General features: G+C 34.7%; 1 long non-coding RNA gene across 3 annotated transcripts; it reads right to left on the bottom strand.

Annotated features, from left to right (window-relative positions):
• Positions 1-284: 284 nt before the first annotated feature.
• LOC120086576 lies at positions 285-1,957 on the bottom strand. Of its 3 annotated transcripts, none has more exons than XR_005484257.1 (4): positions 1,573-1,957; positions 1,391-1,459; positions 1,237-1,299; positions 285-346 (listed from the first exon to the last, which is right to left on the bottom strand). It is a non-coding gene; the product is annotated as an uncharacterized LOC120086576 (long non-coding RNA). The 3 variants fall into 3 exon arrangements; XR_005484256.1 differs by having other exon boundaries at positions 1,391-1,441; XR_005484255.1 differs by having other exon boundaries at positions 1,391-1,957.
• Positions 1,958-18,123: the final 16,166 nt, after the last annotated feature.

Raw genomic sequence — 18,123 nt, 5'->3', positions numbered from 1 at the left:
GTAACCCAACCCCCTAGGACTTAAGTTAGGCCATTACTAATACATGCATGCATGGAACTTAAATCGACACTCTTTTATGGTGAAATAAATGCTAAATAAATAAGGTAAGTTCGAAAGACTTTCATTAAATTCAAATATTAAAAGCAATGATAGGGTACCTAAAAAAAATCATAAATGATAATAAATAAGTCTGAAAACGATTCTTAATAGTAAGTTTCAACATCAAAACTAAAAGTTAAGAAAACATGAAAAGAAATCTAAATCTCATGAGCGGAAGCATAAAACTAGTCCCAATGGCTCGATCACGAATTCCGCTTGTCCATCGCCAATGCATCTCTACCTTTACCTGAAACAACAACATGAGAAAGAATGAGTATAAAATACTCAGTAAATAACCCCACTACTGGGGTTAGGTTAGGCATCTATGTTCTTTAGATGCCTACCTCTAGTGGAACATATAAACTGTCCTAGTCCGCATGAGACACATACATACGTGAAAAACTGATTTCTATCTTACTGTAGCTAAATATGCCCACTACCTGAATCCTAAAGGAAACATAAACTGGTGAATCCCGAAGGAAACACAAACTGGTGAATCTCAAAGGAAACACAAAATGGTGAATCCCGAAGGAGACACAATCTGGTAAATCCCGAAGGAAACAAAAACTGTGAATCCCGAAGGAAACACAAACTGGTGAATCTCGAAGGAGACACAATCTCTAGTGGGCATCTAACTAATCAGTAAAGACACAATCATAGTCTTAGCATCAAAACTATCACAACATGTTTCTATGACATACATATACATCTCAACATCCTCAAATCAAATATAACCTCATGGAATCAAATATCACCTCAAGCTAGCATTCAAGTATCTATGTGCACAAATAAATCTTTTAGATCTCATACAAGAACATACATCGGTTATACTATACTATCAGTCTATCATGCTATCATTCTGTCATAACATTCATCTATCATTCTAGCATACATCCAGTGCCTGGCCCCTGGGCAGTTCTAGTAGTAAGATTACTTACCTTAATTTGGTCACAATTTAATTCAAGTAATTAACCCTCTTACAACTCTTGGAAGGCTTTGAATCCACCCTATAACATATATTACAAATATTAATTTAGCACCCTTGGTCCAAAAATAACAAATCCAAAGTTCTAAACTCATCTTTGGGGTCTAAATGCAATTAACCAAATTATTTAAAGATCTTCAATTTAACTTTACCTAAATCAAAAATCCGCAGATAATCTCAGACAGCCAACGAAACTAGCAACTCCAAGTAAGACCCTGACATAAGAACGCAACCAAGTTTTAAAATTAAAACGAAGGCCTAATCACACATACTCCAAGTGCTGCCAAAAAATCTGGGTAAACTCACCTAAGGTGTGATATGAAGCGCACCAAATCTGCAAAACAATTCCAACTTCACCTAAAAACACCTTAATATCTTCAAGAACATGAATCCAAAGTTGACACATAAAGGCCTCAATCGATTGGTGCCAAAAGTAAATGGGCAGTCAAGAATCAATTGAAAACAACCCCAAACAGTAGAAATCTTACCCAAGTTGATAAATCTAATGACGGCACAAGCAACGACGGCGGCGACAGGAGCTGGGCAGCGCCGGATAGATGTGGCTGGCTGTTGGAGGCTCCGGTCAGCGACGAGTTGAAGAGAAAAGGCAGAATGCTCAGGGACGTAGCTGGTGCAGGCGGTGGCGCGACGAGTCGAGTGGCAGAAGGACTTGCGGCTCGGACGCGGGCGGCTTCGGCGTGGAAGGTCGAAGTCAGATCTGGGCGACGAGAACGCCTGAGACGCGAAGAGGCCGAAGTCGGATCTGGGTTGATCGCGACTCGGATCTGGGCTGCGATCAAGGTTGGCGACGAGCGGCAGGGAGATCTGAATTGGTGGTCGAGGTTGGTGGCTGGCGAAAAAACGGAGGGGGGTTTATAAAATAATAATAATAATAAACTAAAAAGGAAATAAATATAAACTATATTTTATTCTTTTCCTTATTCCACTTTATACTATTAAATTCCTTTCCTTCTCAAAAAGAAATTAATTCCTGCTATTAATTTCCAAATTGAATAATTTCACGCCAGCGATTAAATTCCCGCACTTACGCTTGAAGTCCAAAATTTCAAAAATGCCCTCCAAATAATAAAAATTACTGAAATTACATTATTACTAAAAAAATATGAGGTGTTATATAAATATATCTACAGTGCAAAGAGTGCAATTGTCGTCTTTAGTAGAGTGACCAACAGTTAATGAATGTTGATTAATTTAATTAAAGAGTTGAATAAATTAATCTCGTATCATTGGAGCTTCTAATCTATAGGTTCATGAGGTCCCATTGCAAGCCCACTAAGGATAAAATAAGGGATGATTGTTTTTAGAATAATTTAGGTTGTTCAAATTATTTAAGGGATTTAAAAATATAATTAATATAAGGTATAATGTATATTGATACATTATAGTATATAGTTGATTGTAAATATGACTTATAATTAAAACTACATAATATGTGAGAAATAAATATTTGAATAAGATTCCATTATTAGTTATATGAAAAGATTCATATAAATACTATAGTTTAAAATTAACGTGAATACGATTCATATTAAAACTATAGGTTATAAAAGAGAGATTTCTATTTTATTATGATTAGAATGCATATTATATGATTGATTAATTAAATTAGTTAATTAATAATTCATATTATAAAGTATACTATATCATATCATATTAATTTATAACTCTTCATAAAGGAGAGTTATTTCTGTGCACATGGGAGGGAGTTTCTCCCTCCTCTAACTAATATGTGTTTTGTGAAAACACAAAAGATAAGACGAACACACAGACGTGAATTATTTCAAGATCTCCCTTAAGAAAAATTTTCTAATCTTCTTTATATATTCTCCCTTCTCCTAAAACTCTAAGGAGCCCACACATCCCTATCTCTTGCTGGAGAATAGCAAGGTCACCGAATGGTGTTGTCTAGTGTTTTGATGTTTGTGTTCATACAGATTTGAAATAGTGATCTTGGAGAGGAATTTCGAGAAGACGTTATCTTCAAGGGTAAGCTCTTCTTTTCTCTCTAACTCTCTATAGAAAGCATATTTATAGGTTTAATTTAATGTTTATCCTAACAATTTCTGTTTTTGTTTTTCTCTGCATTTTGATGTTTTTCAAATTGATTGTCAATTACATGGCAGTCACACGCTTCCGGGAGGAATTCCATTCCTTCAATTGGTATCAAAGCCAGATCATACATTTTGATTTTAAATTTGAAATGAAAATCAGAGAAAATGTGGGTGAATTTTTGCATTTTAAATGTTGGGATTTGTAAAATAGATATTTCAAATTTTGGCACTTAGATTTACTGCTTTAATGTGACTAAATTTGTAATGGCCCATTGTTTAAGGCATTTAATTTACGCTATTAAGTCTGTAAATCCGCGTCTTAGATTTTAGCAAGTGTTCCTGAAGAAAGAGAGTAAGAACGAAGCAAAGCATATGAAGATCGAAGCAGAAAGTTGCATTCTATACTGGAGCGTAAGGCGCAATATTGTGACACTGTGTCTTACGCTACAATATAGAGGGCCCAGCATAGCTACACTTGACAATAGCTTTGTGACGCTGAGGTCGAGCGTAGCAATGTTGCGTGGAGCATAGTGTTACATTATGGCAGCATTCAGCCCAACGTAGCTACGCTCCAAACAGTTGACACATGCGAGGAGTTGTGACTAGACGTGGGTTCGATCCTTGATGGTGGTTTTAGCAGCAAAATTTGCATCAAATTTGTTTTTCTATGTAATTTATTCGTTTTAATTACTTAAATTGATATAATTTGATCATATTGATTTCACTCATTTTTAAAGGTGCCAAAATTTGATCTTTGCTATTTATTTAATTTATGCATTTGATGTATTATTAAATATTATATGTTGTATAATGTATGTCATATAGCTTTGAAATCCCTACCTTAGGATAAATGTTATATTATATAGTTGCATGATCTTATAAGCATGCACATGCATATTATTTAATATAAATATTATATTATTTGAATGCATGTTTTATTAAGCATATCAATGCATCATACTTTAATATAAATGTTATATTGTATGATGGATATGTTTTATTTCATTAGTGATTAATAAAATTGTTAAATTATATGATGAAAATGGAATTGCATTGAACATAACATTACTTAGTAAATATAAATGTTATATTTAATTAATGTCATTAGATACATGAGTAGGTTTTAATGCTTCATTAATTTATAAGAATTATAAGTTTAGTGAAGTAGATTAAAATCTACAACCAAAAGTTACATGCAAACATAGGTCTTAATTAATTATAAATGGTTTAAAATTAATAAACTTATGTTAAAAATATTTCTAATATGATAAAAAAGAGGTTAATCTTTTGTATTTGTTTCAATAGAATTAAAATGAATGCAATAAAAGATTAAATTTACAAAATAATTGTTTATAAGGAACCTTTGTCTAAGGAATGTTATGTATATGATTTGGGATATTTAAACTGATGGAAACAAAACACCTCTACCAGGTGAATTAGACAATTATTTTTATAAGCATACGATACATGATTAAATTTATTAAAATATTTAATAAATTGTAATAATATAATGTTAAATTATCCCATATAAGACTTATATTAAGCCAGTTTAACAATAAATTAAAATAAATTATTTAACCAAATTTACCTAACTAATAAACCCTAGGTTTAAAATACTTAGCGCAAAAATTTCAATTTCTATCATTTGTAATGATACCGTTTGCTTGTTTTAGAAAAGAAGAAGGAAAATGAAGGTAAATGTGATTTACTTGTTTTAGAAATATATTTAGTGAAAAATGACCACAATGCCTGGATACTTGATTCAGGAGCCACTGGTCATATTTGTTCTTCTTTACAGGGAATTAGTTCCTTCCAGCAACTTGTTAAGGGTGAAATGACGCTCAGGGTTGGAACTGGAGACGCCATTTCAGCTCGTGCAGTGGGAGCTGCTAGGTTATTTTTTGGAAATAGATTTTTATTTTTAGAAAATTTGTATATAGTTCCAAAATGAAAAGGAACTTAATCTATTTCTTGTTTAATTAAACAACTGTATTCCATAAATTTTTCATATAATGAAGCGTTCATTTCGAAAAATGGTGTACATATTTGTTCAGCACAACTAGAAAACAACTTGTATGTGTTAAGACCAACTGAAACAAAAGCACTTTTAAATCATGAGATGTTTAAAACTGCTAATACTCAAACTAAAAGGCAAAGAATTTCTCCAAGTAACAATAATACTTATCTTTGGCACTTAAGATTAGGTCACATTAATCTTGATAGGATTGGGAGATTGATAAAGAATGGACTTCTAAGTGAGTTAAAAGATGATTCATTACCTCCATGTGAATCTTGTCCTGAGGGTAAGATGACTAAAATACCTTTTAATGGAAGGTTATAGAGCCAAAGATCCCTTAGAGCTCATACATTCAGATCTTTGTGGTCCAATGAATGTAAAAACTCGAGGAGGATACGAATATTCATCTCTTTTATAGATGATTATTCGAGGTATGGTTACTTATACCTAATCGAATATGCCCTTGAAAAGTTCAAGGAGTATAAGGTAGAAGTTGAAACTCTATTAAGTAGGACTATTAAAACACTTCGATCTGATCGAGATGGAAAGTACATAGATTTAAGATTCTAAGACTATATGCTAGAACATGGAACCCACTGTCAACTCTCAGTACCTGGTATACCTCAGCAAAACAGTGTATCAAAAAGGAGAAATAAAACCTTGTTAGACATGGTTCGTTATATGATGAGCTATGCTCAATTGCCTAGCTCGTTTTGGTGGTATGCAGTAGAGACTGCAGTTCATATCTTGAACAACCTTCCCTCGAAGAGTATTTATGAAACAACTTTTGAGTTATGGAGGGGGCGTAAAAATAGTTTGTGCTACTTTAGAACCTAGGGTTGTCCAGCACATGTGCTAGTTACAAATCCTAAGAAATTGGAACCTCATTCAAGATTATGACAATTTGTCAGTTACCCTAAGGAAATGATAGGTGGTCTATTCTTCGATCCATAGGAAAACAAAGTGTTTGTATCGACAAACAATACATTCTTGGAAGAAGACCACATGAGAGATCATAAACCACGAAGCAAATTAATATTAAATGAAGTTGCTGAAGAATCAACAAGAGTTGTTGATGATGATACTGGTCCTTCATCAAGAGTTAATGAAGGGACTAGCACTTCAAGTCAACTCGTCATTCTCAATCGTTGAGAGTGCCTCAATGCAGTGGGAGGGTTATAGCAAAACCTGACCGTTACTTGGGTTTAACTGAAACTCAGGTCGTCATGCCAGATGTTGGTGTTGAGAATCCATTGTCTTATAGGTAGGCAATGAATGACGTAGACAAGGACCATTGGGTCAAAGCCATGGGCCTTGAAATTCAATATGGGATCTTGTAGATCCACTTGAAGGGGTTAAAACCTATAAGGTGTAAATGGATCTACAAGAGAAAGAGAGATGTAGCTGCGAAGGTACAGACCTTCAAAGCAAGACTCGTAGCAAAGGGTTATACCCAAAAGAAAAGGGTTGACTATGATGAAACTTTTTCCCCTGTTGCTATGCTTAAATTTTACGGACTCTCATATCCATAGCCACATATTATGACTATGAAAAATGGCAAATAGATATCAAGACAACCTTTCTGAATGGTAGTCTTGAAGAGAATATCTTTATGTCTCAGCCTGAGGGGTTCATAGCCCAAGGCCAAGTGCAAAAATTTTGCAAACTGAATCGATCCATTTATGGGTTGATACAGGCCTCCAGATCTTGGAATATTAGGTTTGATACTACGATCAAATCTTTTGTCTTTGACCAAAGTGTTGATGAGCCTTGTGTTTACAAGAAAATCATCAACAATAAAGTAGCTTTCTTAGTACTTTATGTGGACGATATCCTACTCATTGGGAATGATGTAGCATACCTTACTAATATTAAAAAGTGGCTAGTAGCCTAATTCCAAATGAAAGATTTAGGAGAGGCATGGTATGTTCTTGGGATCCAAATAATTAGGGATTGTAAGAATAAAGCGCTAGCTATGTCTAAGAAGGGTCTATTGCCTTTCAGGCATGGAGTTCATTTTTCAAAGGAACGGTGTTTTAAGACACCTGACATGAGATGCATTCCCTATGCCTCAGATGTGGGGAGCTTAATGTATGTTATGCTCTGCACTAGGCCTGATATTTGTTATGTAGTGGGAATAATTAGTAGGTACCAGTCCAATTCAGAGTTAGGCCACTGGACTGCAGTTAAGAATATCCTCAAGTATCTTAAAAGAACGAGGGACTATATGCTAATGTATGGAGCTAAGGATTTGATCCTAACGGGATACACAGACTCTAATTTCCAAACCGACAAGGATTCTAGAAGTCCACGTTAGGATCAGTGTTCAACCTAAACGAGGGAGTTATAGTATGGTGTGGCATTAAGCAAGGATGTATTGCATACTTAACCATGGAGGCTAAGTATGTAGCTGCTTGTGAAGCAGCAAAGAAGGCAGTTTGGCTAAGGAAGTTCCTAAGTGATTTGGAAGTTGTTTCAAACATGAACTTATCGATCACCTTATACTGTGACAATAGTGGGTTGTGGCCAACCCGAAATAACCTCGTAGCCACAAATGAGGAAAGCACATTGAGATGAAGTATCACTTGATACGAGAGATTGTGCAACGAGGAGATGTGATCGTCACAAAGATCGCTTCGGAGCACAACATTGTCGATCCATTTACGAAGGCTCTCTCGACTACAGTGTTTGATAGTCATCTAGAGAATCTAGCTCTATGAGATATGTACATTGTGTAATCTAGGGTAAGTGGAAGATGTGTAATGGGTATGAGATGCTCTAGTTTATTATTTTTTGCTTTGTATTTGTAACATCCCCGTTGTTTCGTGTAATGTACATCCCACTAACTAGAGTTTTAGCTCAAGTGGGAGTTTGTTGGATTTTTGTTAGCTTCAAAAAGCATGCAACGGAATAAAATAGAATCATTAAGCACTCTAATTCATCAATTTTAGCTTCAAACTAAGCATGTACATCAAATGAAAAAAAGGTTTCATAAATAACTGTGAAGATCTTTTTGAATCTTCAAATTCAGTTGCAATCTTCTCCTCCTTTGGTTGTGAACCACCACAAGGTCTTCCCTACTATCCTCTAGGAACCTTAAATTGAGATGTGGGACTCAAAACAAGCTGAATTAAGGGAAGAATTTGAGAGGATATACACTGATTTAACACACAGCTGAAGAACCCTTATTCAACTTTAGATTTCAGCAAAATCTCAGGTTTTGCATGCCTATTTGCAGCCAAGTTTTGTGTTTTTTATGTAGGAATACCATGCAATCAATTTGCATAAAAAATAACACCTTCTACTAGGAGATTGAGGTGGAATTGTGAATAGAAGAGTGAATAAGGAGCTTTAAAGAAAGTGGGAAAATCCTACTTTGTGGATATATTGTGTCCACTCAATATAACCATGATTAGTAAGTTAACCCTTCACAGGTTATTTGTAAAATAGTTGGGTTAATAGTTGTTCTACCCCCGAGATTATCTCTTGTTACTTAAGTCCCACTGATCCTCTAATAAACAATTGGCTTGAGATCCAATCATCAAATCGAGTCCCTCTCAGGCCAATGAGAAGGTGGGGCCCTCGTTCAAGATTTGAAGTTAGCACTTAAGGGAACAACCTCTCTACTAACCCTAAAAGTGGGTAGGAGTAAATTCTATCTTGCACCCTATGTCCCCAGCTATCTACCTGGTCTTACCCCTAAAATGGGAGGCTTATTGAGCCGGCGATGTTGAGCCAACCCTCACCTATGCAAATCTAAGGATAATCCTGAATAAACAGGAGTTCGTAGTTAGCTCAAGATTAAGGTTAAGTTACCTAGGTCATCACTTTGAAACAGTCAGTTTAAGCAGTAAACAACATTATAAAGTAAGAGTGACTTATTTCTTGGTCTGATCTTATGCAAACTCATTGCACAAGACGCCCCGCTCCTCATGTCACCACATGAATGAATCAAGATCACTTCGTTTGTAGTACTTTACAACAAATTGTAACAACTACAAAGTGGGTCGCATTCGATAGTGTTACCAGAATAAGGCACCCAACCTTATTCGTATACTATAGATCATTTTAGCCATTTACTCGAATATGATCCACTCTTATGTCTCCAAATAAAGTTCAAGTATTCATGTAATAGTCATGGATCTTTTATTATATTGAATTTATTTCTAAAACGAAATAAGCAATTCATATATTCAATAACAACTTTATTGAATCAAACTTCAATAACAACTTTATTAATTTACATAATAAGTTTATCATTTACAAATCACGAGTTTTAGGACATAAAACTCAACTGTTTTATGCCCTAAAACGCATAGATAGTAAATGTAATTAAATGACCGTATAAATAGTTATTGATGTTTTTTTTAATAAATGTTATTGATGTTTTATTTAATTTTGTCTAATTAACCCTAAAATGCAATAAACTAACATCATAGGTTGTCTATGTAGAGACATATATGGATCAATGTTTAAGATACAACATAAAGGGTCTATAGTATAGGGGTAAGATTGGGTACCTTATCCTGGTAACATTGTGGATACGGTCCATTTTGTATTTGATATAAACACAGTGATCCAACGCATTTGTGTAAGAGACACGCGAGTGGGGGTATCCTGGGCAATGAGTTTGCACAAGACTGCGAAATAGTAACCACTAGATGTAACTCCGTTGACTAGTTGGCTTTTTATTTCAATAGGATGACCTAGGCAACTTAGTTTTACTCTTGAATATATTATGAACTTCTGTTCACAGGGATTGTCCTTTGATTTTTATGGGTGAGAGTGGCAAGTTCGCCGATTCAATATGCCTATCATTTTGGGGATAAGACCGAATGGGTAGCTGGGAACAAAATCATACAAGATGGATTTCACTTCTTCCCGACTTTAGGGAAAGTAAATGAGTGTTCCCTTAAGTGGTGTCTCCGGGACTTAAACAAAGGGCCCTACCCTTTCACTAGCCCGATAGGGGTTTCTGTTTAATTGTTGGACCATAAACAAGTTGTTCATTAGAGGAACACTAATACTTAAGGATGTAGAGGTAACCCAGGGGTACAACGATAATTTGACCCAGCTTGTGTTACGAACATTCATGAAGGACTAACTTGTTGTTATTGGTCTATATCCGTGGACACAGAAACATATCTATAGTAAGAAGAGTGCACCTGTGAGTTTTTAGTGAAGTATACCCACAGTTAACGAATATTGATTAATTTAGTTAATGAGTTTAGCCAATTAATCTCATATCGTTGGAGTTTCTGATCTGCAGGTCCATTAGGTCCCCTTCCTAACTTGTAAAGGGCATTGAGATAATGTGTCATTAAATTGAATTTGAAATGTTCAAATTCAGAATTGGGATTTTTTTTAATATATGTTGATTCATTTTAATATAAAGTTTAATTTTAGACTTTATTATTAATTTTGGATATGATTCAAAATTAATAAATGAGAGAACAAAATATTTGAAAGGAGTTCAAATATTAATTTAATATGAATAAGATTCATATTGAAAACTATAGGTTAAAAATAATGTGCATTGGATGCACATTAAAACTATATGTTAATGAGAGAAGTGTTTTTTTTAATATGATTCAAATGGAAAATTAAATTAAACATGTGATGTTTAATTGGATGATTAATTAATTAACTTAATCTTGAATTTAATTAAACTGGTTAAATCAAAACTATAGGTTAAAATTAATGCACATTAGATGCGCATTAAAACTATAGGTTATGTGAGAGGGAATTATTTAAATATGATTTAAATGGTTATTGGTTTTTATTTATTTAGTTAAATTAAGTAAATAGTTTTATTTAATTTTAATTAAATAAAAATGTAACTCCCCACGTAAGTGAGTTACTAGAGACGTGGGATGTCTCCTCGGTTCTCTCTCATTCTCTCTATATAAAAGAGAGAGAGAGAAAGAAAGAAAGAAAGAAAGAAATAAAAAGAAGAGCATTTTGTTTTATCTCTCTGTTTTTTTGTAGAAGCAAAAACTCTTTGTGTTTTTCCCAAAATCCTCCCAACTTCTAAAGATAATCCCACAATTCTCAAATCCTCACTTTTCTTGCAAGAATAGGGAGGACTCCAAATGGTGGTGTCCATTCCCAATTCGTACAAAAAATTCCACAACATTCCCAACCACATATTATGACTATGAAATATGGAATACGGACATCAAGACTGCCTTAAGAGACCATCTATATGAATCAACTAGAAGGATTCATTGAATAAGATCAAGAACAAAATGTATGCAAGCTTAATCGGTCCATTTATGGACTGAAACAAGCATCTCAATCTTGGAATATAAGAATTGATACTACGATCGAATCTTATGGCTTTGATCAAAATATTGATGAGCCTTGTGTTTACAAGAAAATCATCAATAGCTCAGTAGCTTTCCTTGTGCTGTATGTGGATGATATCCTACTCATTGGGAATGATGTAGATTTTCTGACTGATGTAAAGAAATGGTTTGACACCCAATTCCAAATGAAAGATTTGGGAGAGATGCCGTTTTTTCTAGGGATCCATATCATCAGGGATCGTAAAAACAAAAGGTTGGTCTTGTCTCAAGCATTGTATATTGAGCAAAATACTTGTATGATATTCAATGCACAATTCCAAGAAGGGTTTATTACCTTTCAGACATGGAATTGTATTGTCTAAGAAGCAGTGTCCTAAGACTCCTCAAGAGGTTAAGGCAATGAGACAAACTCCCTATGCATCGACTGTTGGTAACCTTATGTATGCAATGTTATGTACTAGACCTAAAATTTGCTATGCAGTAGGGATAGTCATTCGATATCAATCCAATCTAGGATTAGATCACTAGACAACAGTCAAAATAATCCTCAAGTACTTTCGGAGAATGAGGGACTATATGCTTGTGTATGGAGATAAGGATTTGATCCTTACAAGATACACGGACTCTGACTTTCAGACTGATCGAGATTCTCGAAAATCCACATCAAGGTCAGTGTTAACTCTGAATGGAGGAGCTATAGTTTCGAGGAGCATCAAACAAGGATGCATCACAGACTCCACTATGGAAGTCGAATACGTAGTTGCTTTTAAAGTCGTTAAAGAGGCTATTTGGCTTAAGAATTTCCTTACTGATTTGGAAGTTGTTCTAAATAATATATCTTTGCCAATCACTCTTTATTATGATAACAGTGGTGTTGTGGCAAATTCTAAGGAACCTTGGAGTCATCAAAGAGGCAAACATATTGAGTGAAAATATCACTTGATTCGAGATATTGTGCGTCGAGGTGACATGATTGTCATGAATATTGCTTTGGAGCACAACGTTGTTGATCCATTTATAAAGGCCCTCACGGTTAAAGTGTTCGAGGGTTATCTAGAAAGTCTAGGTCTTGGGATATGCGGCATATTGTCTAGGGCAAGTGGGAGATATTACTAGGGTATAGTGTATGCCTAGTTTATTGTATTTTGTACTTTATTTATATTGTACATTTGGCTCTCTAAGCTTTAGGACAAGTGGGAGATTAATGGGATTGGTGTCCTAAATCTCTCTTGTATTCTTGTGGTTTGTAAACTTTGTATAAACAAATTATTGTTAATAAAATAATTATTATTTTATGAGCATACACTCAATCCAATAAACTAAGATCCCAGGTTATTTTATGTAATTTAAACATGTATGTAGAGACATACAGGTGGATCATGTATAATGATAACCTAAACGATCTGTAGTAGATAGATAAGGTTGGGTACCTTATCTTGGTGACACTTTGGATACGACCCGCTTTGTAGATGTTACAAGTGTTGTAAAGTGCTATAAATGTCCTGATCCTGATCATTCATGTGGAGACATGTGAGCAGAGGTATCTTATACAAATAGTCTGTATAAGACCGAACCATAAAATAATTAGTCCATTATATAACACCGTTAATAAAAGAGACTTACATTTCATCAAGATGACCATAGGTGACATGACCTGAATCCTGAGTGAGTTGCGAACTCCTGCACATCAGAGTGCTGTTGTAAAAACCGTTCAATTCAGATCTGTAATTTGAAATATCAGAGAACCTGGCTCTGATACCAATTGAAGGAAATCGACACTCGAGATTTTCGTGAGCAGCGGAAGAAAGACTATTCCAAATTACAATCATGAATCAACAATACATTTACAGTCGACTTCAATACAAGCGGTTATGCAAAGAAATTACAGCATGAACTATAAATGTACAAAGAGATAAACTCTATACGAACATCGGCAGAAGCGTCTCCACGCTCCGATGCACACTCTGATCGAACAATAGCGACCACGAACACTCGATCTACACGATCGCACACCGCACGAACACAGCATGAACACTTCGCGCTCGTCCCCAACGATCTCCTCAGTCACGAACTCCTCCGCAACAGCGAACGGCCTACGGAAAACCTCAACGGTGTTGAGTTGAGTCTGACACCACCAACAAGGCAACCTTGGTATTCTCGGTGTGAGAATCCAGAGGGTGGGCTCTGTTCGGACTTGGTGTGAGGCAAACGAACGAAGGAAAGAACAGATCGTGTACACGACTGGGCAAGTGGGAGAAGCCGAAGACCTATCGTATAGGTCGATGCCCAATCGTTTAGATAAAGCTATGTGATCGTCTAGCTAAAGCTATGCGATCATTTAGCTCGATCGATTCTACACGATCGTTTAGCTTAGGCCAACGATCATCTAGCAAAGCTATGTGATTGTTTAGTAGACACTGCATGATTGTTTAGCTAGCATCTACACGATCGTTTAGCTCACCCAGCCGTCGTTTAGTAAATTTGTATTTATTTGATGACTTCTGTGAGTTTCTTTTCGCCGAAGAGAAAATTCAAAAAAAAATTTTCAAACTTTTGTAAAAACCTTTTTTTCAAAATAGGAAACCGATTTCCTTTTAAAACCTCACGGTTACCATGATCAATAACCAGACCACCCACTACATTTGGTTATTTAAAAGAAAAAGTATTAATTATCTAATAATTAATATTATTATAAATATAAATGATAACCAACTTATCATACTATATTTATAACCTATAGTTTTAATATTTCATCTCATGAAACATATAAACCATAGTTCTTTTTCTATTCCATGGTACTTGATGTAAATGATTATTACATCATCCTCCACTAGATGATAGTCTTATACATCAAACCGATTATGATATCAATTATTAATGCAAATACCTCTTGTCAGATTGAACATTTCAACATTCAACACCGAGCATTGATCCTTCAATCATGAACCAAGCTACAAGGGGACCTCATGGACCTGTAGATCCGTAGCTCCAACGATACGTGAAATAACTGACTAACTCTTTAGTGACAGAATCCACCATCCGTTAACTGCCAAGCACTGCCACTAAAGACCGAAAAGCTGAACTCTCTTACTACAGGATATATTATGTGTCCATCTTAACCAATCAGCAGTCGAAAACCCTTCACAGACGCTCGTAAGTACGCTGGGCCAATAATCGTTATGCCCTATAAAATTAACATCTATCTCTTAAATACCACTAATCCCTCTAATGAACATAAATATAGTCCTACTAGGATTTGAGTCTTCTCTCTAAAGAGAAGTTATGGGCACTAAGTGTTCAGAGCCTCGGAATCACCCTTAAGGGAGCAATCTCTCTACTTTATCTCTACTTCGGGAAAGGAATGAATTCCATATTGTGGATTGAAGTTCCTTAGCTCCCAAATCAGACAAGTCCCCAAAAGGTAGTCATGTTGAGTTGGCAATTCTGGCCACTTCTCCCAAATATGCAAAGAACCTCGCCTCAAAAAGCAGGAGTTCAAAACACTCAGAGATTGAGATCGTGTCACCTATGGTCGTTTAGGTGAGATGCAAGTCTCTAGTATCCAACGGCGAATATACAGATCTAGTCATCTCATGTGCAAGGTCTTTATACAAACTTTTTGTAAAGACACCCCGCTTCCACGTTTTCATACGAATGGTCAGGATCGACCATTCTGTAGTAGTTTACAACACTTGCAAACCTCTACAAAGCGGGTCGTATCCGTAGTGTCACCAGGATCAGGTATCCCACCTTAATCCTTATACTACAGACCGATTTAGGTTATCACTTAAGGCATGATCCACTTGTATATCACATATACATGCTTAAGTTCACATAAGATAACCAAGGAGCTTTGTTTATTGGATAAGAGTAAATGTTAGAATTAAATAACACTTATTTTATTTATTTAACAGTGTGCATCTTTACAAAACAATGAGACTCGGGAGAATTAGGACACCAATCCCAATAGGTAGTCCTTTGATTTTCATGGGTGAGAGGTCAGATCACCGACTCAATATGCCTACCATTTTGGGGATTCGTCTGATTGGAACGCTATGAACACAGCTACACAAGACGGAATCCGCTTCTTCCCTGATGTTGGGGTAAGTAGATAAATTGCTCCCTTAAGGGTTGATTCTAAGGCTTGAACAATGTAGACACACCCTTTCTTGGCCCGAGAGAAATTTGGTCATAATTGGACTATGACTTATTGTTCATTAGAGGGATCTATGGTACTTAAAGAGTTAAATGTAACTACAAGAGCAAAACGATAATTTTGGCCCAGCTGTACTTACAAGCAATTTGTGAAGGGTCATTGCACTGTTAATTGGTTATATTTAATGGACATAGAAATACATCTGTAGTGCGAAGAGTGCAGTTGTCGGTTTTTAGTGAAGTGACCAGCAATTAATGAATGTTGGGTAATTTAATTAAATAGTTTAATTAATTATCCAAGCACCATTGAAGGTTCAATCTACAAGTCCATAAGGTCCCCTCTATAGCTCAATAGGGTTTATTGAGAATTAATTTTTTGGATTAATTTGAGTTCTTCAAATTAATTGAGGGAATTAATTATATGTGATATAATTAATATAATGTATTTGATACATTATAATATAAAGTTTATTTTGAAAGGAATTAAATATTTGAATATGATTCAAATACTAATTATATGGATGAGATTCATATAATTAAATTTAGTATAAATGTGAGTTATACTAAATACCATAAATGATCGAGAGAAATAAAAACTATAGATTATATTGTATTTGATACAATATGAAAACTATAGTTTATATGTTATATTTGATATAACATATAGTTTAATGATATACATTATGTGATAATATGGTTATCATATAATTAAAATTATTTTATTAAATTATTTTTCAATTAATTTTTTAAATTAATTGAGGAGGGAGTTGTAACTCTCCCCCTCCCCTTTTTTCTCTATTGGAAATCGTGTATGAGGGGTTGTTTAGTTTCCTATTGTTTATCATCTTCTTTACAGAAGATTCACATAGAAGTAGTCTCTGTATGTGATTTTTCTAGAACAACTCTCCTAAACAAATTTCCTTTCTTTTTCTCTAAATTCTCTCCCTCTTCCCAAAATTCAGAGCCCACAACTCCTGAATTCTTATTCCCAAGAGAATATAGAGGTTGACCTCTTAGTGGTGGCCTTTTGAGATTTCAGTTTTGGAGATCGAAATCCAGATCAAAGTGTTCGTGATCAGATCGAGGGAATACGTGAAGAATTATTGAGCTTCAAGGGTAAGATTCTTTTCTAACCCTAGTTTCATTTTCTCTTCTAAAAGCATGTTGTATTTTTTTTTTTTTTTTTTTGTATAATACATAATTTTTTGTTATGTAAATTGGGATTCTATGAAAAAAAAAAATGGGAACGATCCACACTTTCGTATAGAGCCTTCACCAGTTCCTTCATTACCAAGATTAAGTACAAGCCTACATAACTTTGCACGATTCTTTTTCCTGAGAATAACGAGGAAGAACCTGTGGTGGTGTCCTCTCTTGTACGTTGCATTCGTGGTTGTCAAGTTTGGGAAAATGAGAGATATTGGTTCGAGTTCGTGTTTGGAGAGGAAATGCAAAGATATAGATCTTCAAGGGTATGTATTGCTTAATCCCTTCCTCTCTAGCATAGTAGAAGCATGCTTAGGTTTTGTTATCCTATGTTTTCGTCGCCTCTAAATTATTATTGTTTTGTAAAACGAAAATTAGAGACCGATGCATTCTATTACTTCTGCTATAGGTATTCAAATTCCCTTTTAACTTAAATATATATGTGGTTGACATACAAGTGGATCATGTTTAAGTAATAACCTAAATGATATGTAGTATATGGATAAGGTTGGGTACCTTATCCGGTAAAATTAGACTAATATTGTCCTTTTCAAAAGTATTTATAAAAATATTGTTGTTTGAAAACTATTTATAAAAATATTGGTTTTTTTTATTTAGGTTGTCGAGTTTTGAAAACTTGAAAAAGGAGGTCGAGTCTTCAAAATTCGACAAACCTAAGTTGAGTTTTGAAGATTCGACCTCCATTTTTTTTTTTTTTTTTAATTTTTCATTATGTTATTATTTAGTATATTCCACCTTACATTTTATTTTATTTTTTTACCATCTTCTTAACTTAACTCTAAAAAGAACAAATAAAAGTAATAAATATCATAAAATATAAAGTGTAATTAAAATATCTCATTTTATAAAAATAATTACAAAAATCAACGTGTCCCACAAGGCGAACGTCGTCGATTTGAGCTAGTTGTCGTCGTCGAATTCAAACCTTGAGATTGCCCTGGTTCTTCTTGATGTTGCTCTTCTCTATATAGCTCTGGTTGTCATTGCATATAGCAATAACTTGGTTCAGATCATTTGTAACATACGGAGTCTACTGTTGTTCGATCTCTGTAAATTATAAAAACAATTAGATAATATTTAAAATAAATTTAAATTAAAAATAATTAGATAATATTCATTCATTTACCAGATGACCCACAGCTGCTCTCGGACGAGTGACATAGCGCCTTGTGATATTATTATACCAATTAATATAGTCTTGAGTGACATCCCTGTCAAACTGTTCAATAAAAACCCCCACTGCAATAAACCTTGCACGAT

This window comes from Benincasa hispida, chromosome 9, assembly GCF_009727055.1.
Source record: "Benincasa hispida cultivar B227 chromosome 9, ASM972705v1, whole genome shotgun sequence".
In the NCBI taxonomy this organism is placed as follows: Eukaryota; Viridiplantae; Streptophyta; class Magnoliopsida; order Cucurbitales; family Cucurbitaceae; genus Benincasa; species Benincasa hispida.
The sequence above is the reverse complement of the archived record's forward strand: the minus strand, read 5'-3'. Positions and strand labels throughout refer to the sequence as shown.